Below are 20431 nucleotides of genomic sequence, written 5' to 3'. Positions count from 1 at the left end.
CTAACTTTAGGCCACTGAATTTTTTTCCAGATGTATTTAGAGAGTCTAAATTAACTGATAACCAGTGGTAAGCATAGAACTTAACAACTGGAATTGTGCCCCCACCTGGTCCTTTGACCAAGAAGAGGAACAAATAGACAGGGAACAATTTTGGTATCCCCACCTCCATTACACCCTATGCAACTGCAGCGCCCGTACAACCCTGTAAATGACTTCCCCCGACCCCATCCACTTTTCAACACCCACGTTTAGGAAGTCAATCCTGGCTAGATTTCATTAGGCACCTAAACCTTTTGAAAATTGACCCTTTAGGCACCATGTATTCTCTCTGAATGCAAGGATTTAAACTTAGATAACCTCAAAGTCCCTCTAGAACTATATTTATGCAATTCAGTTTTTTTGGACTAACTCAATGCATTTTATGATCCGGCAGCGCTGTAATAAAAGGAGAAGGACCTCTGACGGTGCAGAGGTTAAATACCGCCACTGCCCTGCTTGGAACGTGAGGATTCCCGCCGACATTGGGACTGGGAAAGAGCCAGCGAAGCAGCAACATCTCTCTTCAGGGCCCTTCCTCCGGCTGACTCCCTCCTGCCCTGCGCAGGACAAGGCAGGAAGCAAAACGCTCGCACCTGCCTTCTACGTCAGAGTTTAAGCGGTGCAGAAGGCAGGTGCGAGCATTTTGCTTCTTGCCTTATCCTGTGCCGCGGGAGGCAGCTGGAGGAAAGGGCAGGAGGGAGTCAGCCGGAGGAAGGGCCCTGAAGAGAGATGTTGCTGCTTTGCTGTCCCAATGTCAGCGGGAATCCTCGCGTTCCAAGCAGGGCAGTGGCGGTATTTAACCTCTGCACCATCAGAGGTCCTTCTCCTTTTATTACAGCGCCGCCGGAGCTGAAAACTGAGGTAAAGGGGGGGGGCCCTGCCTGCCTGCCACTAGGCCTGCCTACCTATCACCAGGCCACTAGGCCTGCTTGCCTGCCTGCTACTAAGCCTTCCTGCCCTATCGCGGCCAGCCCTGTGCCCTGCCCCGGCTTACCCTGTGCCCTGTCCTGGCCTACCACTAGACCACCAGAGGGGAGACAGGGTACAGAGTCTGGCAGGGAGGGAGACAGGGTGCAGAGCCTGGCAAGGAGTGTGGAGTTGGGTGCAGAGCCTGGCAAGGAGAATTTGGTTCAGAATGTTTTTTTTCTTGTTTTCCTTCTCTAAATCTAGGGTACGTCTTATGGAGCAAAATATATGGTATTATAAAAAATAAAATTGTGGAACACGTAGACAAACATGATTTAGTGAGACAGAATTGGCATGGGTTCAGCCGAGGGAGATCTTGCCTCACAAATTTGCTTGACTTCTTTGAAGGTGTGAATAAACATGTGGATAAAGGTGAGCCAGTTGATATAGTGTATCTAGATTTTCAGAAAGCTTTTGATAAAGTTCCTCACGAGAGGCTCCTGAGAAAATTGAAGTATCATGGGATAGGTGGCAAAGTTCAGTTGTGGATTAGGAATTGGTTATCGGATAGAAAACAGAGGGTAGAGTTAAATGGTCATTTTTCTCACACACAGTGAGTGGAGTGCCGTAGGGGTCTGTACTGGGACCAGTGCTATTTAACTTATTTATAAATGATCTGGAAATTGGAACAAGTGAGGTGATTAAATTTGCAGATGACACTAAACTATTCAAAGTTGTTGAAATGCATGCAGATTATGAAAAATTGCAGGCGGACCTTAGGAAATTGGAAGACTGGGTATCCAAATGGCACATGAAATCTAATGTGGACAAATGCAAAGTAATGCACATTGGCAAGAATAACCTGAATCACAGTTACCGGATGCTAGGGTCCACCTTGGGGGTTAGCGCCAAAGAAAAGGATCTGGGTATCATTGTAGACAATACGATGAAACCTTCTGCCCAATGTGCGGCAGCAGCCAAAAAAAGCAAACAGGATACTGGGACATTAAAAAAGGGATGGTTAACAAGACTAAGAATGTCATAATGCCCCTGTATCGCTCCATGGTGCGACCACATCTGGAGTACTGTGTTCAATTCTAGTCTCATCTCAAGAAAGATATAGTGGCGCTAGAAAAGGTTTAAAGAAGAGCAACCGGAAGTTGCACAATAGTCTAACACATGGAAATCACAATTTCTTAAACGCAAACGGCAGGCCTCTCTGTCCTCACGATGATCCTGTTCTTCAATTCACAAAGCATTCAGATCAACACAAGACTATGTTTCGCCACCTGGCGTCTTCAGGAGCTGAATTTGCAAGGCTCACCAGCATCACAACCTCACCAGTAAACTAAGTATGACTCGAGGAGGGACCTAGGGTTCGGCACTAGCTGGGATCAGCTGACAAACAGGAAACACACCGTCTACCAGGAAATTCAAACTAGGTCCATGCTTGAGTCATGCTTTGTTTACTGGTGAGGTTGTGATGTTGGTGATCACGCCTTGCAAATTCAGCTCCTGAAGATGCCAGGTGGCGAAACACAGTCTTGATGATTATGGACTAATGAACTAGGATCCATTTTTGGATAGAAGTAATCACAATGACTGTAGTATGTGTGTGAATGTTGAAAAGTGAATGTGAGTTGATGGGAATTAGGTTCACTAACTAAATTATTATGATATTTATAAATTAATTATTGGTAACTTGTAAAAGCATTATGTAATGAAATAAATTGTGGTAGATAATATTAAAATTGAATTAAGATAATATTTGTATTAAATATTTAATAGCTGGCTTTAAGAATTTGAGTAATCTAATAGGCAGCTATTTAATTAAATGTAAAACCCCCAAACTTAGGCTTTAGGTTAATGCATATTCATTAGTGATATCCTGAAAATACAACTGGCTGGAGGTTCCCCAGGTCAGGGTTTAGAACCACTGCATTATACAATACTAGTGTTTAAGCCAGTTACATTAACGGGTGCTAGTAAAATCTCACATGTCCCCTATTTTCAGCCCCAGCTCCAAACCCATTTTTACCCCCCAGCCCCCTTCTCCCGCCAAAGGAACACTCTCAGAGTGAAACCACAGCACTTGGGCAATACCCGTGGCACCAAAGAAAACAAAAGACTAGGAATTGAGAACTAAAATCATGTGCAGAAGAAACTATAAGTTCTCAGCAAGGCTGCAGAAACAAACTGAGCTTCAAGGGGAGTGTCTGCACAGGTGACCTCGCAGAGGGGGTTTTATTTCTAAGTTCTGCAGCCAAGGCTGGAATAGATGCACAACCCAAGAATTGCTGGCTTTGCTATGCTACTTTCCAGCTTGTTCACTAGTTTCTATGTGGAACAATGTTAAAAGCCTAATGGAAGTCCAGACGGGCAATATGTATCATTTCTTTTCCCACTCAGTCATTCTTTTGTGAAACCATCTTTGGCATCCTATCATCTACCTCTTGCAAGCTGTTGCACTATTCTCTGTGACAGCGTTTCCATAGATTTCCCTGCTCCTGATGCTTGATAGATGGTTCAATAGTTAATGGCCTTCCCTAGAGAATAACATGGGGACAAATTTGTCTCCATCCCCGCAAGAACTCAATTTCCCCTTCCTGTCCCGAGTTTTGACGCTGTCCCTGCCCCACTCCTGTAAGCTCTGCACATGCATCGAACACTTACGATTTTAAAGTTTTTAAGGCTTGTGAAGATGAGGATGGAGCTTGTAGGAATGGGGCAGGGACAGGAAAAGAACTCACGGAGACAGAACGGGGAAAATGAGTTCTTGGGGACGGGGAAAAATTTGTCCCCGTGTCATTCTCTAGCCTTCCCTTCTCCCCTCTTTTGTTATGCAGGGCTTCATCTATTCTTATCCATTTCCTTGGACCCTCCCTCTTGAACAATATACTGTATTGCTTTCTTCATTCCCTCCCTCTTATGCTATGTACATGTAGCATTGTGTTCAGTTTCTGAATACGAATGTACCTTATGCTACACGTTTTTTAAATCTGAATTTGATTGTAGCTTTTATACCTCATGTATCCTGCCTTCTTCCCCCCCCCCCCTTTATACTCAATAGACTACATACTGTATTGTAAACCACTTAGTTTTTCTGGGGCTGCTGAAAATTCTCAGCCCAACCAACCAAGTTGGGGCAGTCTCCCTCAAGGGCTATACACATAGTCCAGTGATTTTTTTGTTCCGTCTGAAAAATGTGGAAAATTGCAGAAGTGTATAGCCCTTGATTTCCCCACCTTCAGTTTGCTTGTCCAATCCCTAATCCTAAACTCCCTGGATTACTGCAACATCATATACCTGGGCTCCTACAAGAAAACCATTAAACGACTAAGACTCATCCAGAACACCGCCGTCCGCCTCATCTATGGGCTCAAAAAGTCAGACCATATCAGCCCTTTCTATAGAAAACTTCATTGGCTACCGTTTGAAGTAAGGGTCATCTTCAAATTCGCCTGCCTCTGCTTCAAAACCCTAACTGGCTCAGCCCCAATTTACCTGTCACGCCACTTCGCAATGCCCACCTGTTTGCCTACCCCTCCCCAAAAGGATGCATCTACAAAAGATTCTTCGACAAAACCATCTGCACAGTGCGCAGCAGCCTCGAAAAAGCCAACAGGATGCTGGGTATCATAAAGAAGGGCATAGCAACCAGAACACGGGAAGTCATCATGCCATTGTATCGAGCGATGGTGCGTCCACATCTGGAATACTGCGTTCAGTATTGGTCGCCGCACCTCAAGAAGGACATGGCGGTACTTGAGAGAGTCCAAAGGAGAGCAACGAAAATGGTAAGAGGGCTGGAACACTGCTCATACGCCGAGAGGCTGGATAGGCTGGGGCTCTTCTCTCTGGAGAAAAGGAGGCTCAGGGGAGATATGATAGAGACCTTCAAGATCATGAGGGGCATAGAGAGGGTGGATAGGGACAGATTCTTCAGACTGAAGGGGACAGCAAATACGAGGGGGCATTCTGAGAAACTGAAGGGAGACAGGTTCAAAACAAATGCAAGGAAGTTTTTTTTCACCCAAAGGGTCGTGGACACTTGGAATGCGCTACCGGAGGAAGTGATCAGGCAGAGTACGGTACAAGGATTCAAACAGGGATTGGATGGATTCCTGAGGGATAAAGGGATCGTGGGATACTGAGGGAGGAGCTGGGAGGTAACACAAGTATAGGAAGTTAACCAGGTAATGAGTATAAACCAACCTGGTCGTGCATGTGCAAGTCCGGAGGGCTAGGACTTCGATAGGAAGGCAGGACTTAAATGAGAAACCAAGGTGGCAAGGGAGCCCCTTCTGATGATTCAGACAAGTCTTGACCTGTTTTTGGGCCACCGCGGGAGCGGACTGCTGGGCAGGATGGACCTGTGGTCTGACCCGGCAGAGGCACTGCTTATGTTCTTAACCCTCTCTTTCCAAGCTGGCAAATGGAATGACTGCTTGACCACCCTCATCTCTCTTGCCCCAACTTATCTATCCTTCAGGAAATCTCTCAAATTATACCTCTTTGATAAATTCCTCTAACCCCCGCCCTCCCAACCAAACTACTAATCCCAACCTCGCCTCCCTCCCTCCCCTTCCTCCCCCTCTTCCCCGATTGTTTTTCCTTTCCCCTTTCAACAGTTATTGGATCATTTTGTAATTGCCACTGGTTTATACCATACACTTGATAACTAATTCTCTGTACCTTCATTGCATATGCACAGTACTCATCTCCTTGTAAACCGCTCTGAACTGTTTTGTGGTATTGCAGTATACAAAAATAAAGTTGTTATTATTATTATTGATGGAGACTGCTCAACTTGGTTGGTTGGGCTGAAAACATTTCAGCGGCCCCTGGTAAAGATGAAGAGTGAAATGTGAAGGAACATAGCAGACAATGACAAATAAAACCAACCATCTTGTCTGGCCAGTAAATCCCTTTGCTCTGTGCAGTGTACATCTTCAAATCCCAAGGTACTTTTGTCTTTGTAAATCCTTTCTCTTCTGAAAGTAAATGGTTAATTTCCTTTGTCAGTTATCCTCTTTGCAAATTCAATTTTCTCTTTCCAATTCATCTTTGCTTATTCATCTCTCCCTTATCTCACCTAAAATACTTACATGATTTTTTTTCTGTATGTATATATCTTGAAAAAGCAGGAAACTTTTTCTATCTTACCATTTTTGTCCCATGGCCTCATGATCACAAAAGCTTGTATCCCAAAACATTAATTAGCCTAACAAATGACTCTCTCTGCTATAAATTGTCTTTTGATGAAATATAGTCTTGTGATGTACCATCTATATTAGTATAATTTTACTGAATAACATAATCCCAAATTTCCACTATATTTACTGCACCATATTTGAAATTATCCATTACCACTGCTATAACGATGAAGACAACTCATGGTCTGTAGATTCCTACAGGCAATGAGGGGGGAGGGTCTTCCCCAGACGCCATCTTGGCGGGGGTGCCGGCACCTGTCCTCCTTTTACCCCCCCCCCCCTTCCATTCCCCCGTACCTCTTTAATGTTCCCGGCATGAGCAGCAACTCCAAGCTGCTGTTCGCGCCAGCGTCGGCTCTTCTCGGACCCGCACCTAGCAAGTGGTCAGAGGAAGAGCTGGCGCAAGCAGCAGGTTGGGGTTGCTACTTGCACTGGGAACATTAAAGAGGTAAGGGGAAGGAGCGAATGGGGGTGAGGCGCCTCTCACCCTTGCTACGCCACTGCCTTCAGGTGCCTCTGGGTAGCTTTTTATACACTTCTGGCTTTCTCCTAAAGCTACAGACAGCCTGTGGGTGTTTCTAGCATTTTACTGGTTCAAACAGTGTAGCTAACGTTTGGGTGGGTTGATGACATTCAGGAGTTTGAATCTTCTTTAAATTTCGACTGACACATTTCAGTACCGTTCTTTTCCTTTTGCTTGACTAACATGCTGTTGGACTGTCTGTGTGTTACTCAGGTTGATTAATGTGTGTAGAACTTGCAAGATGATTTAACTTGGTTGGTTGATTGATTTGTTTCATTTTTTGTTGTGATTTTTGTTTTCCATGTTAAGGCCAATGATTTAGGTCCCCTTTGATCAAGCCACGTTAAGGTATTTTTATCGCCCGCTGCTGCAGTAAAAGCTCCAATGCTCACAGAATTCCTATGAGCGTCGGTGCTTTTACCGCAGTGGCCAACGATAAAAACCCTAAAGCGGCTTGATCAAAGGGGACCTTAATTTGGTTTTGTGTAGAAAAGTGGAATAAAAAAAAACATATTCCCCTTAACTAACTCTAGCATGCTTACAAGTGGGGTTTTTTTTTCATGAATGTAGCAATGCACAAATCCAGCATATTGAAACCTATGATCAGTTTATAATTTTAGAATGTGAAATTTTCCAAGTGTGATAAAAATTCAGAAACGTATATGAAAAAAGGTATTTTTTTTAGAGCGCTGGTGCTTTATAGAGTCTCTGCCTATGTTTGTATATATTGTAAATTTAATTTATTGCTGCCATAGCATGTTGTATTTGCTACAGTATGTATAAAAAGAAATTCTAAAGGTTCACAAATGGTATATTTTGTTGCTTAATTGTGTCTTTGCAAAGTTCAAAAGAAATAAAATATTTTATGTCCACTTCTGGTCCCTGAACATGTTTGAATTTATAAAAGTGTTAACACCAGAAGCCTGAATGGACATATGCATGAGCATGGGTTTGCAAAATAAATTGAAAGCAAATATCCACATTGTTTCATAGTTTATTTAAAATTTGATTACATGCCCATCAAAATTCAAGGCGAAAATACATTATTGATAAAAATAAGGGGTACAATAGTTTAAAACACAGATATCTTCAAATTAAAGACAAACCATACAGAAAGGAGGAAGGAACTATAATAAAGTTAAGAAAAGAAACATATAAGGGACAAACAAAAGGAAGGGGAAGACACATTTTGTGCTGCTAAGATTCTGTTAAAAAAAAGAAAGAGACAGGACAAGGCGGGGAGCTCTGGGCGCCTGTAGCCACTGCCGACGGAGCTCCTCCACCGTACCGGCCTAAACACTGCTTGCACAGGCTGGCCACGAGTGCCTCATGTCTGAAACACTTTATCCCTGAGAAGTGCTCATTGCTCCATATGCGACCTAGCTAGATTTAAAGTGCCGGTTAGTGCAAAAATACAGTAAATGTAAAGGGAAACAACCCTTCAGACCGGCACTATCTCAGGTTTTTTGGTTTTTTGGTTTTTTTTTTCCAAATCTTTATTTATTTTTACATCTCACAAGTGTACAATAATATAACAATTGATTCATATAGATCACTTGAAAATCATTTCTATTATCATCATAAATATATAGATTTAAGTCCCTTTTTTTTTTTTTTTTTAACAGAACAGACTCCACAGGCTCTCAAAGCAGTATGCCTTGCTTGATTTAGGGGGCAAGGCTTACTGCTGAGGCTCCTTTAAAAAAATTTGGGGAAATGGAGGAAATGGGGGAGGGACCTCGCTCGAGACCTGCCGGGTTTCACACCCCCGAGGTCGGGCAGACCCCCCAACAGGGCCTACCCAAGCTCAATCTGGCCAAAAACAGGGACTAGAAACCCCAAAACAAATTCCAACAGCCCTACCAAGGGAGATGGGTACAGCTCGCTCAACACCTGCTGGAAACTGAAAGAAGACTGATAGGAATAGGGGAAGGTATCTCTTATGTACTATTCCACAGTTTTGTTTGTCTCCACCTGCTGGTCATGATTTGGATATATACCCACTCATTAAGATTAACCTCTATCGGTCTGGTGAGTGCTAAGGAACAACCTATTAAGTACCATTCCAAAGTTTTGTTTGTCTACACCTACTGGTCATGATGATATATAACCCACTTGTAAGATTAACCTATGCCGGTCTGGAGAATTGCTAAAAAATACATGGATTAATATAGAAAGCACTTGGATAGCAGCACAACACTATCCAGAGAGCACCTCTGACTATCCCTACAGATAAAGGGCAGTGGAACAGGTCAGCCTTGGAACCTATCCAGATAGTGGCAATTATCAGTCCACTATCTGGATAACTTAGAAAAGCTTTTGAGTTTTATATCTATTCTAGTTTCACAGCTGTCCCAAGTTACAAAGATAGCAGACTGAGGGGAGTAGTTATCAAGCTACCCTTAAGATAGGTTGTTTTACCATTAGTTCATGTTGAGCTCAAGTCCCATTTTATGTAATAAGACCTAGCTACTAATAACTGGGGTTAACAATAAAATAACAAGCCTTAATGGTAGCCCACAATAGGTTCTAGTGCTGATTGCATTCTCTGGTTGTCTTGTTGATTTGACAGCGCGCCAAGCAAATTACTGTTTACCATGCATAACATGCAATTCTGTATCCCCTAAGGAACCTTCTGATGTTTTCTTCTGTTTTTCCTCTTCTTGAAACCTGAACTAAAAAAAAAAATACAGGCATAAGCGTGCAAGAGAAAGTCTTTTAAATGTCCCAAATTATTCTTCCATGAACTAAACTATTATTCTTTAGTGAGAATGAATAATTTAGTAACGTCTCTCTTTGCTGATAACTTAGCTAGAGCAAGCTTGGTCCCTTTTTAAGCACATAGTCACCGAAGCACAAAATCTATATATACCACGTATCAACAAGGGATCAAAGAGGAAAAAGAACAAAGAACCGGCGTGGCTCACTGTAGAGGTGAAGGAAGCGACCAGAGACAAGAAAACTTCATTTAAGGAATGGAATAGGCCAAAAACTGGAACAAGCACAAACATCAACACAGGTGCCATAAGGCAGTAAAAGGGACCAAAAGAGACTACGAGGAAAAAATAACCAAGGAGGCGAAGAAAGCAGTGGGGACCGTTGGATGACCATGGAATAAAGGGAGCGCTAAAGGAGGACAAAGCAATCGCCGACAAACTGAACATATTTTTTGCGTCTGTATTTACTGAAGATGTACACAGCATATCAGGCTATATGCTGGAAACGAAGACTGAAAGCTGACAGGATTGACGGTCAGTCTAGAGGAGGTGTGTAGGCAGATTGATAGGCTTAAGAGTGATAAATCCCCGGGACTGGATGACATCCATCCAAGGGTCATCAAGGAATTGAATGGGACCATAGCTGAACTGCTTCAACTAATAGCCAATCTGTCAATCAAATCATGAAAAATTCCAGAAGACTGGAAGGTGGCAAATGTTACTCCGATCTTCAAAAAAGGTTCAAGGGGAGATCCAGGAAACTACAGACCAGTGAGTCTGACCTCAGTACCGTGAAAGATGGTAGAGGCGCTGATAAAGAACCGTATCATTGATCACCTTGACGGACATGGTCTGATAAGGACCAGTCAGCACGGTTTTAGAAAAGGCAGATCATGTTTGACGAACTTGCTGCACTTCTTTGAGGAAGTAAACGGACAGATAGACAAGGGCGACCCAGTCGACATTGTATATCTGGATTTTCAGAAGGCGTTTGACAAGGTTCCGCATAAACGACTACTTCGGAGGGTGAAATACTCACGTGGATTAAAAACTAACTGGAGCATAGGAAACAGAGAGTGGGAATAAACGGACAATACTCAGATTGGAAGAGCATCACCAGTGGGTGCCGCAGGGCTCGGTGCTTGGACCCGTGCTCTTCAACATCTTTACAAGCGATCTGGACATTGGTACGAAATTGCAGACGATACGAAGTTATTCAGAGTAGTGAAGGCACAGGGGGATTGCAAAGATCTGCAACGTGACATAATCATACTCGAGGAATGGGCATCGACGTGGCAGATGAGGTTCAACGTGGATAAGTGTAAAGTGATGGCATCTAGGTAACAAAAATCTCATGCACGAATACAGGAGAGACCTCCCAGGAAAGAGACTTGGGAGTTATGATTGACAAGTCGATGAAGCCGTCCACGCAATGTGCGGGGTGGCAAAAAGGGCGAACAGAATGCCAGGAATGATAAAGAAGGGTATCTCAAACAGATCGAAGAAGGTTATCATGCCGCTGTACCGGGCCATGGTGCACCCTCACCTGGAGTACTGCGTACAGCACTGGTCGCCATACATGAAGAAGGACACGGTACTGCTCGAAAGGGGCCAGAGAAGAGCGACTAAAATGGGTAAGGGTCTGGAGTTGCTGTACAGTGAGAGATTGGAGAAACTGGGCCTCTTCTCTCTTGAAAAAAGGAGACTGAGAGGGGACATGATCGAAATATTAAAGATAATGAAGGCAATAGACTTAGTAGATAAAGACAGGTTGTTCACCCTCTCCAAGGTAGAGAGAACGAGAAGTTAAAAGGAGATAGATTCCGTACAAACGTAAGGAAGTTCTTCTTCACCCAGAGAGTGGTAAAAAACTGGAACGCTATTCCAGAGTCTGTCATAGGGGAAAACACCCTCTAGGGATTTAAGACAAGTTAGACAAGTTCCTGTTGAACCAGAACGTACGCAGATAGGGCTTGTCTCAGGGTTCTGGTCTTTGACCAGAGGGCCGCCACGTGAGCGGACTGCTGGGCACGATGGACCACTGGTCTGACCCAGCAGCGGCAATTCTTATGTTCTTATGTTCACCATAGTTAGAATGTGAGCTGCTGGGACAGACAGGGAAACGCTTACCTAAAGGCTGTTCACTGTAAACCCCATAAGATATATAAGTGGTATACAAATCACCTTCACACTCACATCTGATGATAAGATTACAATACTGTTGATTCTGGATACATAGCTGGTACAACATGCAGCAGTGTGCTGGTCTCCCTCCCACCCAAGCTGAAAATCCAGGTTCTTCCCCCAATCAAGGACACTCTCTTTGTGCCATCCGAACCAGACTCCCCCAATCCAAAGGCTCCCCTAGTGGCAAACCCCAATGCTCTCATCATAAAATAACTCCAAGATCCCATTATAGAATCTTGGTATAAGCCAGCATTGGTGTACTTAAAGATAGGCACCAACTCTTATGCCAAGTCAATGGCAGTTGTAATATTGGTACCTACCATAAATACTCAAATATAAACTGAGATTTTTGGGCCCAAAAATGGGTGTCTCGGTTTATATTTGAGTCATCGGTGGCTTTGCTCTACCCCACGCCTCCATCCCATCCCCTGGACCAATCCACAGGCTACCTGTTATGCCCTGGTGATCTAGAGGTGAACTGGGGCAGGAATGATGCTCCTATGCTTCTTCTCTGTGTAGACTCGCTGTTCAAAATGGCTGCCATGAGTTCCCACAGCAACCTTGCAGACTCTTCAGTCTTGCGAGGTTGCCTTGGAACTCGCAGCAGCCTTTGACATGGTTCCTCAAAGAAGGCTCTTGAATAAACTTTATGGGCTGAAATTAAGATCCATGTTCAAAACCACTTTTAACTCTTATTTTTTTTTAATGCGAGTCCTGCAGAAACAGAAAAATACCTATTTTAAATCTTTTATAAATCTTACACTGTATATACTAAGACTATACATAGTAGTAAACCTACACAAACGTTAAGCATTCAATCATATAATCAAAAACATCATACTGCCATAAATCAATACTTTTCATGAATATACATCCTAAAATATGTGTCCATTTGGAGGACGCTGTTCTTTGTATCAAACAACCAATTCAACTTGCATTCCACTTGATGTCTCTGCTGAATCGTAAAAAGACAGCCCTTCTCTTTTCCTTATGACTCTTTTGATGTAAACAAGCAGTTCGTGTATCTTTTAGATGTAAACAGCCTGACACAGAACGAGCTGTTTGTTTACATCTAAAAAATACACTAACTAGGGGACCTTACTTGGTTAAAGCCATTTAAAAACATTTTAAACATTGTTTATAAAAAATGTAGGCGCCTACTGATGCCTAGAAAAGAACCTAAATCTCATCTACGGAGGTGCCTTAAAATGATTAAGGACTAAGTAGATGTGGTTAATACCGGAAATGACCTTAGGTACCTCCATGGAAGCGATTCTCGTCAAAGATAGCCGCCAGAAATGTAGGCCTTTAAAACCCTTTGATCAAAGTCGTGATTCTGTAAATGGTGCCATTGCATGACTGACAACTGGCGGCCGTTTTTTAGGCGACTGCCAATAACAGTACTGTTTGCAGAATCCAGCCCTTAGCATGTGATAATTGTTAGCACCCACTAAATTGCTTAGCGCCTACTGATGAATCCCCCCTTCAAATGTAATAAAAACTTGAACATACGGCCCTGATGCAATTCATTTCTTACTATTAAATCAGATATATACTGGCGGATTATTTGAATTTACAAATATTTTATTGAATTACTTCATTTCCTGATATTTATATTCCTGTCTTCCCCTTTCCGCACTTGTCTGATGCAGACTTTTGCCACTGGAAATTGACAACACTGGACTGTGTAGTTTGGGAGTTTTTTCAAAAGAGGAAGTACTATAAATCCCAGAACCCTCTAGGACCGACGCTAAAGAACTGGATAGTAGTTTCATGTCTGTTTTATGTTGTTTACAACATTTGACTTTACTCTGTGTCTCCATTACTGTTACAACACTGGGCACCTGTGCAGATCTCACCCAGCTGGGTCCGCATGGTTATTAATGCAATACTGATATCAAACTTGGCAGCAGTAACAATAAAGTGAAAAGAAATTATGAAAATAAAATGTTAGCAAAGATGCAATGCACTGTTGGAAGAGAACGTGGCCAAGCGTTTACCAATTTTTTTTTTTAACATTTGATGTGACCATAGGGCTGGAGGAAGGGTCTTGATGGCACCCATAAGCTACAATCTTCCTGGTTCAAGAAGTCCACTATGTCCAATGACGATTCAATGCATCTTTAGACTGTGCTGCAGAATAATGTTCTCAGATCCATGTGGGTTCCCTTCATTCAGCAATCCTCTTGTGCCACCTGCAGTCCGCATTCTGTAAACACAAAGTATTCAGTCTTCCAGGCTCCTTCACATTTTCCATCTAGATAGTGTACCATATCTTTGTTCTGTCAGAGAACTCAATTGACCTGAAAAATAAAAGGAGTTTATTCTTGAATATCAGCTATAATAAAACCCAGCGCACTTTAAATCTTAGGGAACTGCGCTGGATGTTCCAACTTCAAACTATGGCCCCCTCCGGGCTGAATGAAGCCTCGGATTGGATGGCTCAGGTGGATTCTTTTTTTTTTCTTATTATTTTTTATTTTCAAGTTTTACATAAAGTGTACAAAATATTAAATTCAATAGATAAATACACAATATCACTTTTATATCTAATACATCATATTCTAAATATATTTTTATCCCTTCTCCCTCCCCCCACCCTTCTATTACTTTTTAATTACACATTACATCTTGTATATCATATTATAGCCTATTATGTAATAATTATTTTCACTTCCCCCCCTCTATGTGTGTCACAAAAAAGATATTTGAAAGAAGAAAAGAAGAAGAAAAATCCAACTATTTATTCATTGTAGTAATTTGTCAATGGCCCCCATATTTTTATAAATTTAGTGTATGTCCCTCTTTGTATTGCTATTGCTCTTTCCATTTTAAAAATATGACATATTGTATTCCACCAAAATGTATAATTTAGGTTATTATAATTTTTCCAATTGTTGGTTATATGTTGAATGGCAACCCCTGTCATAATTAATAAAAGCTTGTTATTTTCTGGTGAAATTTGACTTTTTTTCCTCATCATCATTCCAAATAATACTGTATCATATGATATTGATATATGATTTTCCATCAATTTATTAATTTGTGGCCAAATTGAATTCCAAAAAGATTTAATGTAGGGACAATGATATAGTAAGTGATCTAATGTCCCTGGTTCCAGATTACAGTGCCAGCATTTATTGGACTTAGAACTGTCTAATTTTTGTAAACGTGTAGGGGTCCAAAAAGCTCTATGTAATAAAAAGAACCAAGTTTGTCTCATAGATGCTGACACTGTACATCTCATTCTCCAAGACCAAATTAGTGGCCATTGAGATGCATTAATTTGATGCTTAATCTCAATGCTCCAAATATCTCTTAGACCATTTTTTGGTTTTTTATTCAAATATCCAGATATTAATTTATACCACAATGCGGCTTGATGTCCTAGGAAGTCTGCTTGAAAACATAAGAACTTTAAACTATATTGATTATTCAATGTTTTCCACTCAGGGAAGGCTCAGGTGGATTCTTGATGTATGTTTGGGTTCCCGTTGATAGATGTGGTTAGAGTGACGCGTTATGCGTCGGGTTGGTTGCTAGGTGAGAGTATGACGTAAGGGGAGGGTTCTATTTAAACACTCAGAACTAACGCCGTGGCCATCTTTTTGGAGAGCCTGTGGCATAATACTGGAGTAAGATTACCCTTATCTTTTCGGTGAGTGACTGCTATTTATAACTATTTTAGCTTTTAGAAGTAGCATAAGTTCCCCTGACCTTGAAAAAGGATTTCAAAACGCGTCGGGAAGGGGAACTGATAAGTAGGGGAATAATGAAGAATCCCATGACCACGGACTCGTTTTGAGCAAGTGGAATCAGAATTCCCACTGAAATAAGAATTTTTGCACTGAGTGATTGTTCAATTAATTCACAGACAGCAATAAGAAAATCTATTAAAAAGTCTGCCCACATTTACATACCACTTGAGTATATTAAGAGGGGCATTTTTGAAGACACACAAAAATTCAGTACCACACATGGCCATTTTCCAAACCGCAAAACATCAATCTTGGGTTTTTTGAAAATGGCCATTTTTCCAGATGTGCGTCTTTTTGAAACATTTTTGAAAAAAAATCCTAAAGAAAATCACACAAAACAAGCCATTGGGATATAAAAGAGGGGCTGACATTGTTAGTAGACTGGTCACATAGACATCCTAGCAGAGCAGTGGGACACCTCAGGGGGCAAAGCAGTGAACTTCACATAAAAGGTCCCAGGTACAGATTTAGTTAGTTAGTTTTACAGCCCATTCTCCCCAGGAGCACAAGAATGGGTTACAAGGATACGTAGAAAACCAAAAAAACTCTGTGGAGTGACGATGTTCCTAAATGGACTTTATTTGAAAGTATCAAAGTTCCAAAGGTACACTAAAATCATCCACATAAAATAATTCCATCCACATAAAAGTAAATCATCCACATAAGAGCCTTAAAGGACCTAGTCCGCTAGGGATACAGGACCCAACACGGTCCGCGTTTTGACAAATGCAAGCAGTATCTCACTTCCGGTTCACCACACAATTGTTTCCCACGTACACACCTTTATAGGACCCCAGGGACCCCTGAAGAAGACTTTTTGTCGAAACGCGGACCGTGTTGGGTCCTGTATCCCTAGCGGACTAGGTCCTTTAAGGCTCTTATGTGGATGATTTACTTTTATGTGGATGGAATTATTTTATGTGGATGATTTTAATGTACCTTTGGAACTTTGATACTTTCAAATAAAGTCCATTTAGGAACATCGTCACTCCACAGAGTTTTTTTGGTTTTCTCTGGATTTTCTTCTTTGTGGATATTTTGGGGTCAATTCCTTTTTTTTTACAAGGATACGTACACAGTAGCTTTCAGGATCAATAAGCTACAGAAAATGAAGATGGCTTTCGATAACATACATGCTGTAGTGACTCTACATGCTATAGGATCAATAATGAGCAGAAAAGGGGGTAGAGAGATTTACTGTAAAGGTGTAGAACTGAAGATCAGTGATTGGATTTAAGGTAGGTGCAGGCCCCTGGAAGAATCACTGAAAATAGGGTAGTTCACTGCAGCGACACCTACCTCGCACTGTCACTTTTACACTCTTACGGATGGGGTTCCGCAGGCTCTTGTGGTCCATGTGACAAGTGTACATGACGCCGTTGTCCGCAAGAGAGGCTTTAAGCATGAAAAAGCTGGAAAGACTGTAGGTGTCGTCGGCACACTTTCTACCAACTCTGGCAGCATCCTGTCCTCTGACCGAACCTTCATCCACTGCACTTGAACATCCAGAGGGTAATATCACACACCAGCTTCTGATCCTCTCCTACTAAGGATAGGGAGTTGACATTTAGTGCCACTTTGGGACTTTCTGGGGGGAAAAAAACAACCCCAAACAAAATAAATCATTAGACTGCAATATAAGATTTGTGTGTGTATGGGAGGGCAGGGGACCTTGGTATGTGGTCCATCAGTACAACAAACATTACTTCATGAAAATAAGCTAGCAAAGCACTCCCCCCGAATAAAATGCTAGTGAACCTTTATAGTTACCTATATAGTTAGGATTTCAGAGTCCTTAATATATCTAGTTACCCATAATGGGCTGGATTCAGAAAAAAAATAAAAATTAAGCACTATTCCAAAAATGGTACTCTTAGCTCAGCACCATTTATATGTAACTTTGGTAGAAATTATGTGTATTAGATAAATAAATTTATCCTTGCTGTTTCTGTATTGTGTGCCTATGCAGCTCTTGTCCACATGGGTGCTCAGCCAATGAAAGCAGGCTGCCTGGAAATTAAGCCTGCCATCTGTTTCCATTTTTTTTTCAAGCATCCCTTGAGCTATTAGATTGCTCTCTCTGACTTCACTTTCTGGTCCTGCAACCAGGAAGTGACATCAGAAGGAGAGCCGAGACCAGCACAAGCAGCAGCTAGGAAATGCTGCTTACTGCAGCCGAAGATTTTGAAGATGTGGGTGGGTGGGTTGGGCAGAGGAGAGGTGCTGGCACTCCCTCCATCCCAAGATGGCGCCCGGGGCAGTCCCCCTCCATCACTACACCATTCCTGCCAAGCCTATCAATGGATCTGCAGTTTTGAACAATCAGCCTACCTATAGCCCCATAGGAGAGCAAACAAGCACTTGTTTATGGAACAAGGATTCAGGAGTTCCTGGGACTACAACCATAAATAACAAAAGTTACTGCCTGGCACTGTGTAGTGCTATGAGGAACCACTGCGCACCAGAGAAATCCAGGTGACTGAGGAAGAGGAAATTTATTTAAGCAATGCATTTACATCCAGTCTTATCAGCTAAGGGCTTAGTTACATGTAAGGCAGGGGAGGATATTTGCTCATTGTTCCAGTTGAGCTAATGACAGGTAGCAGATCATTTACACCTGACTATTGGGAGTTATCAAACTGGCTGTGTTTTTCCATCAAAGTACTACAATACAGAACTGTAACATCTGTAACTACAGGAACTTTCATATAGAGAGATATAGCGATATATATATAGATATATATATATATAGAGAGAGAGAGAGATATATAGAAAGAGATAGAGAGATATATTGAGAGAGATACAGAGATATATGTAGAGATAGATATATCGAGATATATATATAGAAAGAGATAGAGATCTATATATAGAAATAGAGAGAGATAGAGATAGATATGGAGAGAGATAAATATATAGATATATATAGAGAGAGCGAGAGAAAGAGAGATATATATACAAAGAGAGATAGAGATAAACAGATAGATATAGACAGATATAGATATATATAGAGAGAGAGAAAGAGATAGAGATATATATACAAAGAGAGATAGAGATAAACAGATAGATATAAATATAGAGAGAGATATAGAGATATATAAAGATAGATATATATAGAGAGAGATATATTTATAGAGAGAGATATAGAGAGACAGATATATAGATAGATATAGATATGCAGAGAGAGATACAGAGATATACTATATATGTAGAAAGAAACAGAGAGAGAGATATATAGAAAGAGATATAGAGATAAATAGCTAGATATATAGAGAAAGGGATAGATATATATATAGAGAGAGAGAGAGAGAGATAGATAGATATATAGAGAGATATATACAGAGATACATATAGAGAGATATAAATATATAGATAAATATAAACATATATAGAGAGAGAGATACAGAGTAAGATATATAAAGAGATAGAGATAGACAGTGATATATATATATAGAGAGAGATATCTATATATCTCTATATATGTAGAAATAGAGAGAAATATAGATATAACTATATCTCTCTCTATATATGTCTATCTCTCTCTATATATATCTATATATATATCTCTTTATCTACCTCTCTCTCTCTTTATATATATATATATATTTATATATATTACTATCTCTCTCTGTATCTCTCTCTATATATATACACACATATATATATATTACTCTATATATATCTATATTATATAGACAGTGATATATATAGAGAGACAGATAGATAGATATAAAGAGAGGCAGATATATAGAGAGAGATAGACAGATATAGATAGAGAGAGATATAGATAGACATATAAAGAGAGAAAGATAACACACAGATATATATATAGAGAGAGAAATAGAGATAGCTATATATATATAGAGAGAGAGAGAGAGAGAGAAAGGGATATAGAGATATAAAGAGATAGAGAGATATATAGGGAGACAGATAGATATAGATGGATAGATACACAGAGAGAAATAAATAGAGAGATATAGAGAAAGATATATATAGTGAGAAAATATATATATATAGACAGAGAAATAAATATATAGAGAGATATATACATATCTATAGATAGAGATAGAGATAGATATATATATAGAGATATATATAGAGAGATAGTGAGATAGAGAGAGAGCTATATAGAGAGAGATTAATATATAGAAAGAAAGATATATATATGTATATAGTTATATATATATAGAGAGAAAGATATATAAAGGGATATATATAGAGAGAGAAATATAGATAGAGAGACATAAAGACATATATATAGAGAGATATAGTTATAAATCTCTCTATATTTATATCTATCTATATCTATTTATCTCTATTTTTCTCTCTCTCTAGAAATAGATATACATATATATATATAGAGAGAGAGATAGATTTATATACAGAGAGATAGTAATATATAGAGAGAGATACAGAAAGATAGACATATATATATATATATATATATAAAGACAGACATAGAGAGACAGAGAGAGATAGATATAGAGATATAGATAGACAGATATAAATATATATATATAGAGAGAGATATAAATCTATAAATAGAGATAGGGAGAGAGATATAGAAATAAATATATATATAGAGATATAGAAATAAATATATATATATAGAGAGAGATATACATAGAAAGATATATATATATATAGAGAGAGAGAGAGTGATAGATATGGATATATATATATAGAGAGAGAAATGTATAGATATAGAGAGGGATAGATAGATATATAGATAGTTATATATATATATAGAGAGAGAGAGAGAGAGAAAAAGGGGATATATATATAGAGAGAGAGAAAAAGATATATATATATATTTAGAGAGAGCTAGATATATGTAAAGAGAGAAATATATATATAGAGAGAGAAAGATATAGATATATGTAAAGAGAGAAATATATATATAGAGAGAGAAAGATATAAATATATAGAGAGAGATAGATATAGATATAGAGGGAAAGATATAAATATATATAGAGAGATAAATAGATATAGATATAGAGAGAAAGATATAAATATATAGATAGATAGATATTTAGAGAGAGCTATATATAGAGAGAGATATATAGATATAGAAAGATATAGATATAT

The 20431-nt window shown here is 40.0% G+C and overlaps 1 protein-coding gene across 1 annotated transcript in view; it reads left to right on the top strand.

Annotated features, from left to right (window-relative positions):
• Positions 1 to 13759, top strand: part of RAP1GAP2 (RAP1 GTPase activating protein 2) — a 358594-nt gene extending 344835 nt beyond the window's left edge. The window contains exon 25 of the transcript XR_004537138.1: positions 13623 to 13759. The gene's annotated coding sequence lies outside the window, so the exon portion shown is untranslated. The remainder of the gene's footprint in view (positions 1 to 13622) is intronic.
• The last annotated feature ends 6672 nt before the right edge of the window (positions 13760 to 20431 follow it).

The sequence above is a fragment of the Geotrypetes seraphini genome, chromosome 15, assembly GCF_902459505.1.
Source record: "Geotrypetes seraphini chromosome 15, aGeoSer1.1, whole genome shotgun sequence".
Classification (NCBI taxonomy): domain Eukaryota; kingdom Metazoa; phylum Chordata; class Amphibia; order Gymnophiona; family Dermophiidae; genus Geotrypetes; species Geotrypetes seraphini.
The sequence above is the reverse complement of the archived record's forward strand: the minus strand, read 5'-3'. Positions and strand labels throughout refer to the sequence as shown.